The 19,161-nt window shown below is 46.3% G+C and overlaps 1 protein-coding gene and 1 long non-coding RNA gene across 2 annotated transcripts in view; one reads left to right on the top strand and one right to left on the bottom strand.

Moving 5' to 3' along the window:
• Positions 1-19,161, bottom strand: part of LOC148145014 (uncharacterized) — a 119,059-nt gene that overhangs the window by 43,860 nt on the left and 56,038 nt on the right.
• Positions 10,773-18,271, top strand: LOC148145016 (uncharacterized). The gene is made up of 2 exons (XR_015751730.1): positions 10,773-11,480; positions 16,884-18,271. It is a non-coding gene; the product is annotated as an uncharacterized LOC148145016 (long non-coding RNA).

Here is a 19,161-nt window from a genome sequence, read left to right as displayed (position 1 = left end):
TTAGGAAGTGTAGGTCTGGACAATGTATGTGAACCTTACAAATGCTCCTCAGTTGCATAATTAATGGAGAGTGGGGCTTGTGTTTTAGCATAAAACTTGTAACATTCTGTATTTTATTAGAATATGTCAGACGTTGTTTTGAACTAGGAGGTATTCCCCATGGCAACGAATAAAGCTAGTTAATTACTCAAGGTCTCCTCTCCTGACTACTTTGCTTTAAACGATTTGACACATGAGTTACTTTGCCCCAACAATACTAATAGTTACATCAAAGGGAGAGAGAATTCCTCAAGTAGGGCACTATCAGAATCCTGGGAGAGCCCTATTTCTGGTTTACTTCCTAATAAACAAACATTAAGCATTTATTTATTCCTGATTTTGTTTCATTTTTCTTGTTTGATTCCCTGCTGTGATTACACTCTGTGTCTGGATGGGTGACAGGCTGAGATTGTGGGTTGGCTTTCGATTGACTGAGTGTTTTCTTGTTCTGGAAGCTGTAATAGAGGCGTGAAAGCTTCAGCAGAAGTCCAGCAAAGCTGAGAACAGACCGACATCTTACTCTGTGGGAACAGGGAGATCAGCGGACAGAGAAATCAGGCCGTGAAACCCGAGCTGACAACAGACTACCGTGTGCTCAGTGCTTTGGTGAGCAGTGCCAACCCTCTGCCTTTACCTTGCTTCCCATCTGACTCCCCCCTCAATATTCAGGATCCAATCCTTGCCATCCTGAAGGCATGTCTCTGGAAGGAGTCTCAGACCATAATTATTCACTTCAATGTGTGCAGTTAATTCATTCACTTTTGTTACAATGCAGAACATATTCAGACTCACCATATATCATTTCAATTTTTGTGACATTAGTATTCAGTTTCGATTGCTGATACATTTACTGTCCTTGTCCCTTTCTATTGTTCTCTGATGTTCATTTTCCACATCACGACATTGCTCACCGGCCATGATTTGGATTGGCCATGCTAAATTGGCCACAGTGTCCAGGGACGTGTAGGTTAGGTGGGTTAGCCATGGGAAATGCAGGGTTACAGTTTCATAGTAATAGAAGCAGGAGTCGGCCATTTGGCCCATCCAGCCTGCTCCACCATTCATTAAAATCATGGCTGATCTATCCATTGTCTAAGCTCCTCCTCCCTGCATTGTCCCAACTATCCTTAATTCCCTGACTCAACAGAGACAATCAGCCTTGCAGCTGTACTGCTACCTGATAAACAGATTCTTTCCTTCCATGGGAATATCCTTCTCTTTGCAAGGACCTATTGTATACTTATCAGCTAAAAAACCAACACTATCCAGACACTACGTCGCTGGGCAAAGTGACTTGGGTTGCTCAATATCCTGCAATTAACAGTTTGCTAATTGTTAAATGACTGTAACCTATATAATCACATAACTCTGTTTCTCGTCAGAGTGACTTGTGACAATTAGGTCGACTTGGCTCTCCCCGTGAGCTCCCGAATAATCAGTCAATAACTCAAGGTTGTGTGTCATGATTATTTATCCAATACTTTTTGGACTACTACGAGCAAGCCACCCACAGCATAATCCACTCCCATCCCCAACATGGATCAAGAGGCCATCCTTTTTTGCCAGACAAGTAAATGTCTCAAGCTCAGGAAACAAAGCCTGTCAAACATTAACAGGCACAGATCTAGACCAACCTTTTCCAGAGTCTGACCCTTCACCTCGATTGACTTTCTTTTTCCCTCAGCTCCTACAGGCCAACAGCTGAACCCAAGGATGTGAAAAGAAATGGGAAAGGGGGCGAGAAAAGAGAGTGCGGTACTCCCAGATGTTAAACAGAGGAAAGAAGTTGCAGTCTGGACTGAAGCTCAATCTTCATTCAGAGAGAGAGGAGCAACAACAACTTCAGAAGCTCATGGTCGACCTTCCATATTCAGACAATGCGGGGGGGACTCTGATTGGCAGGAGGACCAGGCCCCTTCCGGTCCTATAGGGTTTCCCAAAGATTGGTCTCCCCGTCCATCAGAACGACGAGGGGCGGGGCCCCCATTCCGATCTCTCACATGCGCACCGTGAACATTGCGCACAGTCGATAGAGTAGTATCTGGGGCGCACGGGATTGTGGGTAGTACATCAGCCATTAAAGAGATGAAATCAAGAATCCCAAATGCCGTCTGAACCGTCCTTTTTCATGTGTTCATGACGTACCCGTAAGGAGCCAATCTTTAATCGATTTTCAATTGATCCACTGAGTGAAACACTACAGGTGTTTAACTCGAAACTCTATTTCCAAGTCAGTGTCAGTTTATCGCTCTTTATCTGTCCTCAAATAAGGACCAAATCAAAGCCCGATGTCTATTCCACCTGAAAGTTGATTTTTTTTTAAATTTGCAGATTCCAACCATTTATTAAAAGTTACTCGTGGTACATGAGCATTGCTGGCTGGCCAGCATTTAGTTCCGCTTGAAAAGGTGATGGTGACCTGCCTTCTTCAACTGCTGTGGTCCACAGTGCTGTACGGTGACCCATAATGTCCTTACGGAGGGTATTCCAGGATTTAGACCCAGCAACACTGAAGGAACAGCAATATATTTCCAAGTCAATATATTTCCAGGTATTTTTGAACACCAAAGAAGTGGATGTTTCTGGGGAAGGCAAGTAAATGATTTAACACCAGTATAGAACAGTTACAGAGTCAGACCCCAACAGAACCAGACCCTTTAGTCAAACTAGTCTAAGGCCGACTATATTCACAAACTAAACTAGTCCAACCTACCTGTGATTGGCCCATATTCCTCTGAACCTTTCCTATTCATGTACTTATCCAAATGTCTTTTAAATGTTGTTACTCAACCTGCATCCACATTCATTCCACATACAAACTACTCTGTGTAAAAAGAAGACTCTGTAACTGTTCTATACTGGTGTTAAATCATTTACTTGCCTTCCCCAGAAACATCCACTTCTTTGGTGTTCAAAAATCAGATGAACTCAGCCTTGAATAATGTTCAATGACCCCCTAACGCAGGAAGACATCCCCACTTCTGAACTCAATTCCTCTTGCGAATGTATCCCTTGCCTTGCTGATTGCTTGCTGCACCTGCCCAGGCAAAAGTGAGGACTGCAGATGCTGGAAATCAGAGTCTAGATTAGAGTGATGCTGGAAAAGCACAGCCCCGGTCAGGCAGCATCTGAGGAACAGGAAAATCGATATTTCAGGCAAAAGCTCTTCACCTGCACCTGTCTGACAACTGGCAGTGACTGGTGTAGAAGGATGCGGAGGCCCCTTTGCACATCCACACATCATTCCTGATGAAGTGCTCGGGACCAAAATGTCGACTCTCCTGGTCCTCGGATGCTGCCTGACCTACTGCCTTTTTCCAGCGTCACACTTTGACTCTAATCTCCAGCATCTGCAGTTCTCACTTTCTCCACATCCCAATATATCACCATTTAAACAATACATCTCCTTTCTGATTTTTTTCACAGCAATGGCTATAACTTCACATTGAGATACTGCATTTGCCACGTGTTTGTAAATTGTGGTCTTCGCTACTTCGGGAAGACCGAGCGTAAACTTGGGGAACGGTTTGGCGAGCATCACAGCCGGGTCCGTAGAGGCTGACCAGACCTCGCAGTCACCACTCATATTAATTCCCCTTCCCACTCCCTTTCTGACAAGGACATCTTAGGCTTCCTCTATTGCCACAACGAACCAAACCACAAATTGGGGGAACAACACCCCATCTTCCGCCCGGGCAGCCTACAGCCTGTAGGACTCAACATCGAGTTCTCCAATTTCAAATAACCTCCCTTTCCATCACCCGACTCCCTTCTCAGCCCCGTGCCCCTCACTTACACTCCTTCCTGCCAGCAACCTGATTTCTTCCACCCATTGACTAATCAGGCCGTACTCTCTCCCTATCTTCACTTATCCCCACTTTAGCCCCTGCCCCAGCACCCATCCCCAGTCTTGAGGAAGGGTTACACCCGAAACATCGACTTCTCCACTTCCTGATGCTGCCTGGTTTGCTGTGTCCTTCCAGCCTCCTGCCTGTCTATTTTGCCAATTGAGACACAGACCTGGACCACGTTTCCAGAGTCTGTTCTGGGTTCAATCCCTTTCCTTTCAGTTGCTGCAAGTCAACAATTGAACTCCGGAAAGAAATAGAAATGGCAAAGGGGGCGAGAAAAGAGAGTGCCGTACTCCCAGATCTCAGACAGAGGAAGGAGTCTGCAGTCTGGGTGAAACTCAATCTTGATTCAGAAAGAGAAGTGCAGGAGTAGCAGCTTCAGAAACACATGGTCCAACTTCCGCATTCAGGAAATGGGGTGACTCTGATTGGCAGGAGGACCACTCTCCTTCCGGTCCTCCAGGGTTCCCTACTGGACCATCAAAGGAAGGTCGCGGGCCTTTTTTTGCGGAACGCGATGAGCATGCCCAGAGTTTTGCTGACACCGGTGGGCATGTGCACTGCGTTACTGACACCGGAAAACATGCGCAGTATGCTCACTAGGGATGCTGGTGTTCCTGTCAGATTTTAAGAGTCCAAATGTCAATAGAACAAAAAAGCGGTAGAGGCACAATTTGTTTTTTCGCTGTGGTTCGACACTTCATTGCTTTTGTATTCTGTCTGGCTGCTCAACTTTTGTATGTCTTTTCACCACGTTGGAGGGCGAGTCCAGAACTGGAGGGCACGGGTTTAGGGTGAGAGGGGAAAGGTTTCTGAGGGGTAACCTTTTTGCACAGACGGTGGTGCGTGTCAGCCAGAGGAAGTGGTGGAGACTAGTACAATGATAATATTTAAAATGCATCTGGATGGGGATATGAATAGGACAGATTCAGAGGGATAAGGGGTCAAATACTGGCAAATGGGTCACTAGATTAATTCAGGATATCTGGTCGGCATAGACCGAAGGGCATGTTTCTGTGCTCTGTGACGCTATTCTAGATAGTTGGATCAACTTCACTAGGCCATTCACCCCTTACAGTCAAGATCAGAGTGGTGCTGGAAATGCACAGCAGGTCAGGTAGCGTCCAAGTGAGCAGGAAAATCGGCGTTTCGGACAAAAGCCTTGAATGCTGCCTGACCTGCTGTGCTTTTCCAGCACCACTCTAATCTCCAGCACCAACAGTCCTCACTTTCGCCCATTCACACCTTTCAGCCTCTCCTGAGCTGTGGCCTGACTGCGCTTATTTCAGTGAAAGTTTCAGAAAGATTACAGCAGTTCTTTGAAAAACTTGAACGTGCTTTCTGACTTCAACAACGTTTCTAAAGATATCATTTTAGGTATTCTCAATTTTGAAGATCAGCTATTTCTCACCCCTCCCAACTCCCAGGTAGAGTCATCGCCATCCATTTTCTCTGTGTGTGTGTGTACTTTGAAAGGCTTGATACAGCGGTCAAAGCTGGTTCGAGGCATGAGAAAGGACGGGTGTGGTGGGGGCTGGGGAGAAAAGAGACAGAATGGATGGGGGACAAAGAGAGAAATGGAGGGGATAGAGAGACACTGTGGGGTGGAACAGAGAGAGAGAATGAGTGGGGTTGATAGAGAGATTGGGCGGGGGAGAGAGAGTGGGCGTGCCAGAGAAGTGGGAGATGGTACAGGGCAGGGTGACACTAGGCAGCACGGTGGCACAGTGGTTAGCACTGCTGCCTCACAGCGCCAGAGACCCGGGTTCAACAGGTCAGGAACATTGTGGCGAGAAACTCCCCAAACCCTGTCTATCTTCTACAAGGCACAAGTCAGCAGTGTAATGGAATACTCTCCCACCAGCTTGGATGGGTGCAGCTTCAACAACATTCAACAAGCTTGATACCATCCAGACAAAGTCACCTGCTTGATTGGCACCATCTCCACATACATCCACTCCCTCTGCCCCACTGTTCAGAAGCAGTAGTGTGTGTGATCTACAAGACACAACACAGAAATTCACCAAAGATCCTTAGAAAATACCTTCCAAACCAACAACCACTTCTATCTAGAAGGATCAGGCAACAGATACTTGGGAACACAACCACTTGCAAGTACCCTTCCAAGCCACTCACCGTCTTGACTTGGAAATATATTGCTGTTCCTTCAGTGTTGCTGGGTCTAAATCCTGGAATACCCTCCGTAAGGACATTATGGGTCACCGTACAGCGTGTGGACCACAGCAGTTGAAGAAGGCAGGTCACCATCACCTTTTCAAGCGGAACTAAATGCTGGCCAGCCAGCAATGCTCATGTACCACGAGTAACTTTTAATAAATGGTTGGAATCTGCAAGTTTAAAAAAAAATCAACTTTCAGGTGGAATAGACATCGGGCTTTGATTTGGTCCTTATTTGAGGACAGATAAAGAGCGATAAACTGACACTGACTTGGAAATAGAGTTTCGAGTTAAACACCTGTAGTGTTTCACTCAGTGGATCAATTGAAAATCGATTAAAGATTGGCTCCTTACGGGTACGTCATGAACACATGAAAAAGGACGGTTCAGACGGCATTTGGGATTCTTGATTTCATCTCTTTAATGGCTGATGTACTACCCACAATCCCGTGCGCCCCAGATACTACTCTATCGACTGTGCGCAATGTTCACGGGGCGCATGTGTGAGCTCGGAATGGGGCCCCGCCCCTCGTCGTTCTGATGGACGGGGAGACCAATCTTTTGGAATTCCTGGAGGACCGGAAGGGGCCTGGTCCTCCTGCCAATCAGAGACCCCCCCCCCCCCCCCGCATTGTCTGAATATGGAAGGTCGACCATGAGCTTCTGAAGTTGTTGTTGCTCCTCTCTCTCTGAATGAAGATTGAGCTTCAGTCCAGACTGTAACTTCCTTCCTCTGTTTAACATCTGGGAGTACCGCACTCTCTTTTCTCGCCCCCTTTCCCATTTCTTTTCTCATCCTTGGGTTCAGCTGTTGGCCTGTAGGAGCTGAGGGAAAAAGAAAGTCAATCGAGGTGAAGGGGCAGACTCTGGAAAAGGTTGGTCTAGATCTGTGCCTGTTAATGTTTGACAGGCTTTGTTTCCTGAGCTTGAGACATTTACTTGTCTGGCAAAAAAGGATGGCCTCTTGATCCATGTTGGGGATGGAAGTGGATTATGCTGTGGGTGGCTTGCTCGTAGTCGTCCAATAAGTATTGGATAAGTAATCATGACACACAAACCTTGGGTTATTGACTGTTTATTCGGGAGCTCACGGGGAGAGCCAAGTCGACCCAATTGTCACAAGTCACTCCGACGAGAAACAGAGGGTTGTGTGATTATATAGGTTACAGTCATTTAACAATTAGCAAACTGTTAATTGCAGGATATTGAGCAACTAAGTCACTTTGCCCAGCGACGTAGTGTCTGGATAGTGTTGGTTAGTAGCTGATAAGTATACAATAGGTCCTTGCAAAGAGAAGGATATTCCCATGGAAGGAAAGAATCTGTTTATCAGGTAGCAGTACAGCTGCAAGGCCGAGTGTCTCTGTTGAGTCAGGGAATTAAGGATAGTTGGGACAATGCAGGGAGGAGGAGCTTAGACAATGGATAGATCAGCCATGACCTTAATGAATGGTGGAGCAGGCTGGATGGGCCAAATGGCCTACTCCTGCTTCTATTACTGTGAAACTGTAACCCTGCATTTCCCATGGCTAACCCACCTAACCTACACGTCCCTGGACACTGTGGCCAATTTAGCATGGCCAATCCAAATCATGGCCGGTGAGCAATGTCGTGATGTGGAAAATGAACATCAGAGAACAATAGAAAGGGACAAGGACTGTAAATGTATCAGCAATCGAAACTGAATACTAATGTCACAAAAATTGAAATGATATATGGTGAGTCTGAATATGTGCTGCATTGTAACAAAAGTGAATGAATTGACTGCACACATTGAAGTGAATAATTATGGTCTGAGACTCCTTACAGAGACATGGCTTCAGGATGGCAAGGATTGGATCCTGAATATTGAGGGGGGAGTCAGATGGGAAGCAAGGTAAAGGCAGAGGGTTGGCACTGCTCACCAAAGCACTGAGCACACGGTAGATTAGATTAGATTAGATTAGATTACTTACAGTGTGGAAACAGGCCCTTCAGCCCAACAAGTCCACACCGCCCCGCCGAAGCGCAACCCACCCATACCCCTACATTTACCCCTTACCTAACACTATGGACAATTTAGCATGGCCAATTCACCTGACCTGCACATCTTTGGACTATCTTTGGACTATCTTTGGTAGTCTGGTGTCAGCTCGGGTTTCAGGGCCTGATTTCTCTGTCCGCTGATCTCCCTGTTCCCACAGAGTAAGATGTCGGTCTGTTCTCAGCTTTGCTGGACTTCTGCTGAAGCTTTCACGCCTCTTTTACAGCTTCCAGAACAAGAAAACACTCAGTCAATCGAAAGTCAACCCACAATCTCAGCCTGTCACCCATCCAGACACAGAGTGTAATCACAGCAGGAAATCAAACAAGAAAAATGAAACAAAATCAGAAATAAATAAATGCTTAATGTTTGTTTATTAGGAAGTAAACCAGAAATAGGGCTCTCCAAGGATACTGATAGTGCCCTACTTGAGGAATTCTCTCTCCCTTTGATGTAACTATTAGTATTGTTGGGGCAAAGTAACTCATGTGTCAAATCATTTAAAGCAAAGTAGTCAGGAGAGGAGACCTTGAGTAATTAACTAGCTTTATTCGTTGCCATGGGGAATACCTCTTAGTTCAAAACAACGTCTGACATATTCTAATAAAATATAGAATGTTACAAGTTTTATACTAAAACACAAGCCCCACTCTCCATTAATTATGCAACTGAGGAGCATTTGTAAGGTTCACATACATTGTCCAGACCTACACTTCCTAATGCCTGCAAAACTGAATGTTTTCTTATACTGCAGGTTCAGCTCGGCTCGAATTACTGATAAGGGACAGAGAGAACCAATCTATCATTCTATGAAGCAGCGCAGTCTAATGGCCCGAGGAGCAGAGACAGCCTGCAGCTGCAAGATCAGGCTTTCAAAACAGAATTCCTTAGCCAGGGCTCAGACAGCATTATGTTAACAGGCTACATTTTCCTCTAAACATTGCTTTGTGATAAAATGGCTTCCCCGCAGTTTTGTGTCAATTTTGAGAAAATTCTCCCACAATCCCTCCTTTTTTTATTAAAAAGAGGAGATTGGGGGTGTCAGCAAAAGGGGGATTATACCCAGAGCCAGGGGGATTGTCAGGAGGTGGAGATCGGACTGTTAGTCCTCGGGTTCAGTAAGGACAGAGGCAGAAGGCACCAGGGATTGGGAATCATCATCAGGGGTTTCATCAGGAATGGGAAATCTCGGCATCTGGGAGATGCTGGAGAGGAGGGCCACAACAGTGAACTGAGCCGAGCACAGAATTGTCTGCGGGGTGACTTTGATATCCAATCGAGCAGTTCCAAAGGCAGGGGGAAAGAAAGCTGCAAGTCGCTCAAATTGCATAAGGGCTCGCTTGGTACGAGTTCGGGATGGATGGGAGATGGGCACACAGCCAGCTGCGAGAGTGGTTGACCTTCTGTGCATAAAAAAAGTATTAAACTGTAATTTCTGATAACTAGAGGTTATCAGGCCCAATCCAACATAGTTAGTGAAAGAAAGATAAGGAAGAGTGCAGTGAAAGACAGAATGATCAGGTTGAGCCATTCACGGATGAAGGCTGAAGATGTGTCTCTGACGGGGTCTTCTGGTGTTCCTCCAGGAGGTGGCGCTCGTTTGCATTGTGTTGTGTGTGTCCATGCGGCCTCCCCTTGACCCTGACTGCTGACCGGGTAACCCAGCAGGACTAGGAAGGGGCCTTTCCATCTCAGCTCCAATATGGCCCGGTCCTAATGCTGAGGCTTGGCGTACCCGTGAATGTAAACTCTGAAGAGTTTTGGTTAACTGATGCAAATATTTCCCACTTGTCCAACACTAGAGTGTCAGCTGTTTCAGCCATTGGGATGGTTTTGATTCATCTACTAAATACATCTACTCTTATTAGACAATGTTCATAACAATGTACGCGAGGTGATTCTATGAAAGCAAGTTGTAGACAGAGAAAAAGGCCGACCAGGCAAGGAGGTGGTTAGCAAACACACTCTCTCTGTCTGCCTGCATCTTACTCTCTCTCCCCCTTTCTCTCTCTCTCTCTCTTTCTCTCTCTCTATCTATTTGCCTCCCTCATGTGCATACACACACACATAGAAGTCCATGGCAGTGGATGTCTATCTGCAGAATTAAATTTGCAGATACATTCTATTTTGCTCAAAAAGTGCAGAATCTGCAGGCAGTCAATCCATGTAATATTTTGTGAATTTTGCTTTGGAAATAGAATCAGTCTGACTCAAGATTGGGACACAGAAGACTCCAACCTCACACCTTTAATGCATTGTCTGAGCTGAGATGTCACATTTTGCTATAAAACCTTGAGTTATCTTGAGGAGGTGACAGACAGAAGATGTGGGATTTACACAGTAATGATACCTTCAACCCATTTGAAAAATGAAAAACTTAACAATCCAGGCTTGTTCAATATTTCATTTCAGTGGCAGGACACTGGAATGTTTTGCTATAAATTCAGTGTTTTGTGATATTATTCTCCACAACCACCTGATGGAGGAGCAGCTGGTTCCAAAGAAACCTATTGAACAAAACCTGGTGATGTGTGGTTTTCAACTTTGTCCAAATTAGGGTGGGTTGACCCTGCTAAATTACCCATAGTGCCCAGGGATGTGCAAGTTAGGGTGGATTGGTTATGCCAAATCACTCATAGTTGGTTATGCTAAATTACCCATAGTGCCCAGGGATGTGCAGGTTAGGGTGGATTGGTTATGCAAAATTACCCATAGTGCCCAGGGTGTGCAGGTTAGCGTGGATTGGTCATGCTAAATTACCCATAGTGCCCAGGGATGTGCAGGTTAGGGTGGATTGGTCATGCTAAATTACCCATAATGCCCAAGGATGTGCAGATTACGGTGGATTGGTCATGCTAAATTACCCATAGTGCCCTGTGATGTGCAGGTTAGGGTGAATTGGCCATGTTTAATTACCCATTGTGCCCAGGGATGTGCAGGTTAGGGTGGTTTGGCTATGCCAAATTCCGAATAATATCCAGGGATGTGCAGATATTACTTAGGGTTAAATGTAGAGCAGTGGGGGTGGGGGAATGGGTGTGGGTGGGTTACGCTTGGGAGGGTCAGTGTGGATCCGTGGGTCAGAGTAGCCTGCTTCCACACTGTGGGGATTCCCTGAAGGGAAGGGATTCTCCTCCCCTTCTGCTGCAGGGCCGCGCAGGTGCAGTGAGGGGGCCCGCTGTCCACCTCGCCCCGGCCCCTTACCGTCACCTTTCCCCGCCCCTTTAATGGCGTCACAATGCGGAAGTGGCCCTGTCAGTTTGAGTGACACTCCCTCCCTCTGGGCAACTCCTCATCCTGGGAGGGCTGGAGAGACGGGAGACGGGGAAGTCTGTTCCCTTGTTGCAACTGGAGTGACATCAGGGAGGGAGCAGTCTCCGCAAACTCAGGTAGGTTTCTTAATTACCCCAGTGAAGAGGGACGGAAGGATAGAGATTGGGAATGGGAATGGGAATGGGAATGGGGAGGGGTGGACATTTTTTCTGTTTTGATGTTTAAAATGCACCCGATTCCCACCAGTAACTGCAACAGGTACAAGTACAGCACATGCAGTATTCCTCATTGCAGCTTCAAACCGGTTTTGTATCCTCTGTTCTTCCTCCAGCTTGGCTCCAGCACGTTCAGCTTCCTTCTCTCATTCCCATCTCCCCCGCCCTGATGTCCAAGCCGACCCGCAAAAGTTCCTCCAGTGTCTTTTGTGGGTTTTGAGAACTTTCTCAATCCTTTAATTGAGTAGATAAGTTGGGAAGTTATGTTGTAGCTGCACCAGGTTAGGCCACTTTTGGAATGTTGTGTGCAGTTCTGGTCTCTCTGCTAGAGGAAGGATGTTGTGAAACCTGAAAGGATTCAGAAAAGATGTTGTCAGGGTTTGAGCTGAACAGGGTTGGGCTGTTTTCCTTCGAGCGCCAGACGCTGAGGGGTGACCCTACAGATTTCTATAAAATCATGAGGGGCATGGATAGGATAAAAAGATAACGTGTTTTCCCTGGGATGGGGGATTCCAGAACTACAGGTTTAGGGTGAGGGTGGGGGGAAGATTTAAAAGGGACCTTTGGGGCAATTCCTATATTGAGGGCAGTGCATGTAAGGAATGAGCTGCGAGAGGAAGTGGTGGAGGCTGATACAATTACAACATTTAAAAAGGCATCTGGATGTATGTATGAATAGGAAGGGTTTACAGGGTTGTGGGACCAGATAGATTTAGCATATCTTGCCAGCATGGACGAGTTGGACCAAAGGGCCTGTTTCTGTGCTGTACATGTGATGGACAGTGGTCCTCAGAATTCTGTTCCCATTAGGCTCTCCCAATTGCAAGTGGTCTTGGTGAGAGTATGAGATTCTGAAAAGAAAAAGGACACATAAATGCGCAAGGGAAGGATTCCGTTCTGGGTCCGTACATGGAGATGGGTATAGTTACTTATGCCGCATAAGGCCTGCTGTATCCCAGCCAGTGGAACGCAAGCTGTTTGTCTATACGGGCAGGAGGTATATGGCCCCTTTGTCTTACAGGAGTGGGTGAGACAAGTCTCAGATAGGCAGGAGATGTTATGTGGAACATGCACACCCATAGCTGGTTCCATTAAAGCAAATCTCATACGACCCTGCAGTAGAGTTAAAAGACATCAGCAAACAGGTGGCAGGAGGAAAACTTATCCTTAAACATTTTGACTAAAATGTTTAATTTTGAATTATACAACACATTTGCTGCACAATAGAAAATAGACAGGGAGAGTAAGACAATTAAGGACGTTTGCCTGAACATCAGTGAATCTGTCCAAACAGGACACCGAGTGATAACATTCACGGCTGTTCCTTTGTGAAATTAATAACAATGTTTGATTCTGACCTCAAAATGAAACTCGCTACAAATTGACTTCTCCCTTGAATTATTGTCCTTCACTATTATCTGTCTAGTTCAGAACGTGCAGTGCTTTTGTTAACTTTTTGTGTTTGGGACAGTATAGCCTTTGTAAACTTGTGTATAAAGGGAGTCTGTTTGTGATAGTACAACAGAATAGCCTGCCAGGGCTCTTGAAGGAAGAACAATGTCCTGCTCTCCTGGGTTATTAGAATCCAGTGAGCCTGGCTTATAGGTATCAGTGTTATGTTGTAACAGTGATGCTATTAGTAAATGAAAGGGATGATTAAAATTAAACTAAAACTGTCTGCAAGAGCTTTTTTAAATTCCAGACTACCAAAGGTACGATCTCCGGGATGAACCAAGAGAGGCTTACAAGTTGCGTTCATAAGGAATTCCTTGGGCCGTCCCAAATCTGTACTTCATCAAGAGTTCCTCATTACTATTACCAACAAAGTGTGGTCCATTGTCCGAGCTAATGCACGCAGGTATACCGAAGCAGGGAATCATTTCCTTAAGCAAAATCTTCACCACAGTCTCAGCAGCCGTGTTAGGGGAAGGGTAGGCTTCAATCCACTTAGAAAAGACATCAACAATAAGCTAAACATATTTATAGCACTGACATTTCTGCAACTCAATGAAGTCCAGTTGAAGTGTCTCAAATGGACCCTCCGGCAAGGGAGGCAAGCCTTTTCCGGGATTATGTTCCTGACAAGTAAGACACTGTCCGCTAACCCTTTGAGCTAGTTGTTGGAGGCGGGGATTCCACTAAGCTGTCAGGAGAAAGTCGGCGACCGAACGGGCACCACCGTGAGTTGCATAATGTACACAGTCAATAACCCGTAGAGCAAGATCATCAGACATACAGGTTTAACCCACGGGAGGAGTCCAGAGTTGGAATTGTCCTCCTGCCCATCAGAGCCCCCCCTATTGTCTAAATGCAGAAGTTGGACCATGAGCTTCTGAAGCTGCTATTGCTCCCCTCTCTCTGAGTGAAGATTGGGCTTCACCCCAGACTGCAATGCCCTTCCCCTGTCCAACATCTCTGAGCACGGTACTCTCTTTTCTCACCCCCTTTTTCCAGAGTGGTGAAGGGAGGTGATTTGAAATTGGAGAACTCAATGTTGATCCTCAGGGCTGCAGGCTGCCCAGGCACAAGATGAGGTGGTGTTCCTCCAATTTGCAGTTTGCTTTGTTGTGGCAATGGAAGAGGCCAAAGATGGTCATATTGGGAAGGGGAATTAAAATGGGTGGTGACTGGGAGGTTCAGTTGGCTTCTGCGGACCCAGCTGCGATGCTCGGCGAACCGTTCCCCAAGTTTATGCTCCGTCTCCATGATGTCGAGAAGACCACAGTTGGCAAACACATGGCAAATGGAGTGCCACAATGTAAAGTTACAGCCTTTGCTGTGGGGAAAAAAAAGCAGAAAGGAGGTGAATTTCCGATGCTGGAGATCCGAGTCGAAAAGGTGTGGTGCTGGAAAAGCACAGCAGGTCAGACAGCATCCGAGGAGCAGGAGAGTTCATGTTTCGGGTATCAGCCCTTCATCAGGGCTGATGTGTGGATGTGCAAAGTGGCCTCAGCGTCCTCCTACACCAGTCACTGCCAGTTGTCAGACATGTGCAACCAGCAATCAGCAAGGCAAGTGGTATATTAGCAAGAGGAATTGAGTTCAGAAGTGGGGATGTCTCCCTGCAGTTAGAGGGTCATTGAATATATTCAAGGCTGAGTTCATCTGATTTTAGAACAACCATGAAGTGGATGTTTGTGGGGGAAGGCAAGTAAAATGGTTTCAAGACCAGTACAGAATAGTTACAGAGTCATACAGCACAGAAACAGATCTTCAGCCCAACTAGTCCATGCTGACTATATTCAGAAACTAAGCTTGTCCCACCTAGATTGGGCCATATCCCTCCGAACCTTTCCTATTCATGTACTTATCCCAAATGTTAAGTTGTAGAACGAAGAGACCTTGGAGTGCAGGTTCATAGTTCCTTGAGAGCAGAGTCTCAGGAACATAGTGAAGAAAGCGTTTGGGATGCTTTCCTTTATTGGTCAGAGCATTGAGTACAGGGGTTGGGAAGGTCATGTTGCAGCTGTACAGGACATTGGTGAGACCACTTTTGGAATACTGCATTCAGTTCTGGTTTCTCTGCTAGAGGAAAGATGTTGTGAAACTTTGACAGGAGTTGGAAAAGATTTACAAGGCTGTTGCCAGGGTTGGAAGGGTTTGGTACAGGGGGAGGCTGAATAGGCCAGGGATATTTTCCCTGGAGCATGAGAGGCTGATGTTTAGCGGTAAGGATAAATTATACAAGAGGGACGGCTTGCACCTTAATAGGTGGGAGACCAGCATTCTGGCAGGTAGGTTTGCCACTGCAACACAGCTTTGTTTAAACTAAATAGCTGGGTGGGGGGGGGGGGGACAAACTGGAAGTTTAAGAAGAAAGTTAGAACAAGAGAAGCCAAGAAAGACAATGGGATCAATGGAGCAGAAAACTCAAAAGAAAAGGATCAAGCCATAAGGTCAAGTGAAATCGGGATTGATAGGAAGGGTGAGGGGAGTAACAAATTAAAAATATTAAATATGAATGCACGAAGCATTAGAAATAAGGTGGATGAGCTTGAGGCTCATTTGGAAATTGGCAGTTACGATGATGTGGGGATAACCGAGATGTGGCTTCAAGTGGACAGAGCCTGGGAAATGAATATTCAACGGTATACGTGCTATCATAAGGACAGACTAACTGGCAGAGGGGGTGGGGTGGCCCTGTTGGTAAGGAATGATATTCAGTCCCTTGCACGGGGGGGACCTAGAATCAGGGGATGTAGAGTCAGTGTGGCTAGAACTGAGAAATTCTAATGGTAGAAAGACCCTAATGGGAGTTATCTACAGGCCCCCAAACAGTAGCTTGGATGTAGTGTGTCAGTTGAATAAGGAGCTGAAATTGGCCTGTCGCAAAGATATTAGTACAGTTGTTATGGGGGATTTCAACATGCAGGTAGACTGGGAGAATCAGGATGGTACTGGACCCCAAGATAGGGAGTTTGTGGAGTGCCTCCGAGATGGATTCTTAGAACAGCTTGTGCTGGAGCCTACCAGGTGTTGTGCAACAAATCGGATTTGATCAGGGACCCCGAAGTAAAGGAGCCATTAGGAGGTGGTGACCACAATACAATAAACTTTAATCTGCAGTTTGAAAGGGAGAGGGTAGAATCGGAAGTGACAATATTTCAGTTGAATAAGGGAAGCTATGGAGGTATGAGGGAGGAGCTGGCCAATGTTCAATGGTGCAATCCCCTAGCAGGGATGGCAGTGGAGAAACAATGGCAGGTATTTCTGGGTATAATGCAGAAGATGCAGGATCAGTTCATTCCAGAAAGGAAGAAAGGTCCTAAGGAGAAACAGGGGTGGCCGTGGCTGACGAGGGACGTTAAGGACCATGTAAAGACAAAAGGGAAAAAGTATAACATAGCAAAGATGAGTGGGAAATCGGAGGACTGGGATGTTCATAAGGGGCTTGGATTGGGTGAATATCCAAGGTCTTTTCCCCTGGGTATGGGAGTCCAGAACTCGAGGGCATATGTTTGAGCTGAGAGGGGAATGATTTAATGGGGACTTGAGGGGCAAACCTGCTCGCTCTCTGCAGTATCCCAGTGTTGTGAAAGATATTCACTTTCAGGTGGAGGTATCCAAAATTCAGAGAGATGTCAGTCTTGATGTTTTTGCTTTTTCTGCCCCTGTAAGATCCTGAATCAGCACCTTCAGGGGAATTAGTTAGAGCGGAGTGAGAACAGGGGGGGAGAGAGAGTGGGATGGTGCTTTCAATTTTGTGGAACAACAAAAGAATATTCCACAGAAAGTAGAATTCCTAGTTGTGAATTTATACCCTGCACTGACAATGATGACTTTTGTAATCTCTTTTTAACACAGTATTGGACGATCTGAAGATAGAAGTTTTAAAATCAACAGATGAAGGACTCTCCATTGTCTGCAGTCCTCACTTTGACATCAATGTCTGACAGTCACTCAATCCATCGGGACGACAACAATTTTCCAACTATGATTCTGTGAGAAGGAGCAAAGCTTTTTGGTTCCTGTTTGAGTACGTTTTCAGCATCAGTGGGACTGGATGAGAGACCCTCCTGTTGCAGTGCACCGAGTGTGGAGCCTGAAGCAGTTATACAGCCTGAGAAGAGGAATTCATAGTGGGGAGGGGCTCCACACGCGTTTGTGTGTGGCTGAAGCATTGGCTATGGAGAAACCCGAGGAATCCTGCCCCGTGCAGAAACCGTGGAAGTGTGGCGACTGCGGGAAAGGTTTCCATGTCCCGTCTGTCCTGGAGACTCATCGGCGCAGCCACACCGGGGAGAAGCCGTTCTCCTGCTATGTCTGCGGGAAGGGCTCAGCGATTCCTCCACCCTGCTGAGACACCAGCGGATTCACACGAGGGAGAGGCCCTTCAGCTGTCCCGAGTGCGGGAAGGCCTTCAGCAATTCCTCCGCCCTGCTGACCCACCGGCGGGTCCACACGGGGGAGAGGCCCTTCAGCTGCTCAGAGTGTGGGGACGGGTTCAGTCAGGTGAGCAACCTGCAGAGGCACCAGCGGGTCCACACGGGGGAGAGGCCCTTCAGGGGCCCCGAGTGCAGGAAGGGGTTCACCTGCTTGATTAAGCTGCTGACCCACCAGTGTCTCCACACCAGGGAGAAGCCGTTCACCTGCTCCTCCCAACTGTGGACGCACTGAAGCAGCAACGGCCAAGTGCCATTATCGACTGGACTATCAACCCAGTTTCGGAGTGCTGGGTTCAAATCCGGCCACGGCAGATGGCGGAATTGGAATTTGGTCAGAAACTGGAGTTCAGAATTTAATGATGAAACCATTTTTTGCAGGGGGGGGGGGTGGAGAAAATCCCCATCTGATTCACTCTCATCCTTTTTAGGGGAGGAAACTGCTGTTGTGGGAAAGGATTCACTCAGTCGTTCCAGCTGCATCCTTTACCCAGGCTGGCCTACACATGACTCCAGACCCACAGCAGTGTGGTTGACTCGACACTGCCTGTCCAACTTACTTGAATACAGGATACAGGTTGAAATTACTGAGTGAGACAATACTTCCCACAGGTTAAGGCTGTACCAAGAATCCAATTACAAAGGGATAACTCGGTGGTGACCAAGACTAAGGAAAGTGTGGTTGTGGGGGGATGTGTGCGCACTTCGGTCTTGAGCTGTTTGAAAAGTAGCTACTTTTTCTCTGCCTTTTTGCTGGGGGGATCTGAAGCTGTAACAAAGCTGGATCACAATAAAGGTTACCTGAACTTACTGCCGGGTTCAGACTCTCATTGAAAGTTTTGAGCTCCAAGAGGTTTTTGTTTTAAAGCTGCTCATTTCTTTCAGCCTCCTGCACTGAGTTTCCAATATCATGTATCAGATGGAGCAGTGAATGAGTAGCTGGTATCGTTAGAAATTGTAAATCTTTCAGGAGTGCAGGTACTGCGTCATTTCATCAGCATTGTAAAGTTTCCTGGCAGCACTGGGACGTTTGGGCTGTGTTCACTAGATGTGGAGGTGCCGGTTTTGGACTGGGGTGGATAAAATTTAAAAACTCTCACAACACCAAGTTTATTTGAAAGCACCAGCTTTTGGAATGCTGCTCCTTCATTGGGTAGCTGTGGAGCAGGATCGACAGACATTACATTTTATAGCAAAAGATCACTGTGTCATCGATCTATTGAAGAAACCTAAATTGCTGTTAAGTCTTGCATCTTTTAGAATGGGTTGCAGGTTTCAGTTTGTTCGTATGTAAATCATTGAACATCTTTCAAGTCATGTTCTTGAGATGATTTAAGGTTAGATTTTTTAAAATAGTCACATCTCAGCTCAGACAATGCCTTAAAGGTGTGAGGTTTGAGTCTGTCAGAACCAGTCTGATTCAAGGTTGGGATCCTATTTCCTAAGTAGGAATTTATAAAATATTACATGGATTGAGTGCCTGCAGACTGTGCGCTTTTTAAGCAAAATTGAATGTATCTGCAAATATAATTCTGCCAATACAAATTCACTCCGTGTGTGTGTGTGTGTGTGTGTGGTGTGTGTGTGTGTGTGTGCGCGCGCGCATGTTTGGTAAAGTGTAAGTGTGATGGAGTATATGTCTGTGAGAGGCTTGGTGTATGTGTGTATGAGATGGGTATGAACGCAAGGGTTTATGTTTT

The sequence above is a fragment of the Chiloscyllium plagiosum genome, unplaced genomic scaffold (assembly GCF_037043375.1).
Source record: "Chiloscyllium plagiosum isolate Xiang-an unplaced genomic scaffold, Cpla_swu_hap1 HiC_scaffold_27, whole genome shotgun sequence".
NCBI classification, from domain to species: Eukaryota; Metazoa; Chordata; class Chondrichthyes; order Orectolobiformes; family Hemiscylliidae; genus Chiloscyllium; species Chiloscyllium plagiosum.
The sequence above is the reverse complement of the archived record's forward strand: the minus strand, read 5'-3'. Positions and strand labels throughout refer to the sequence as shown.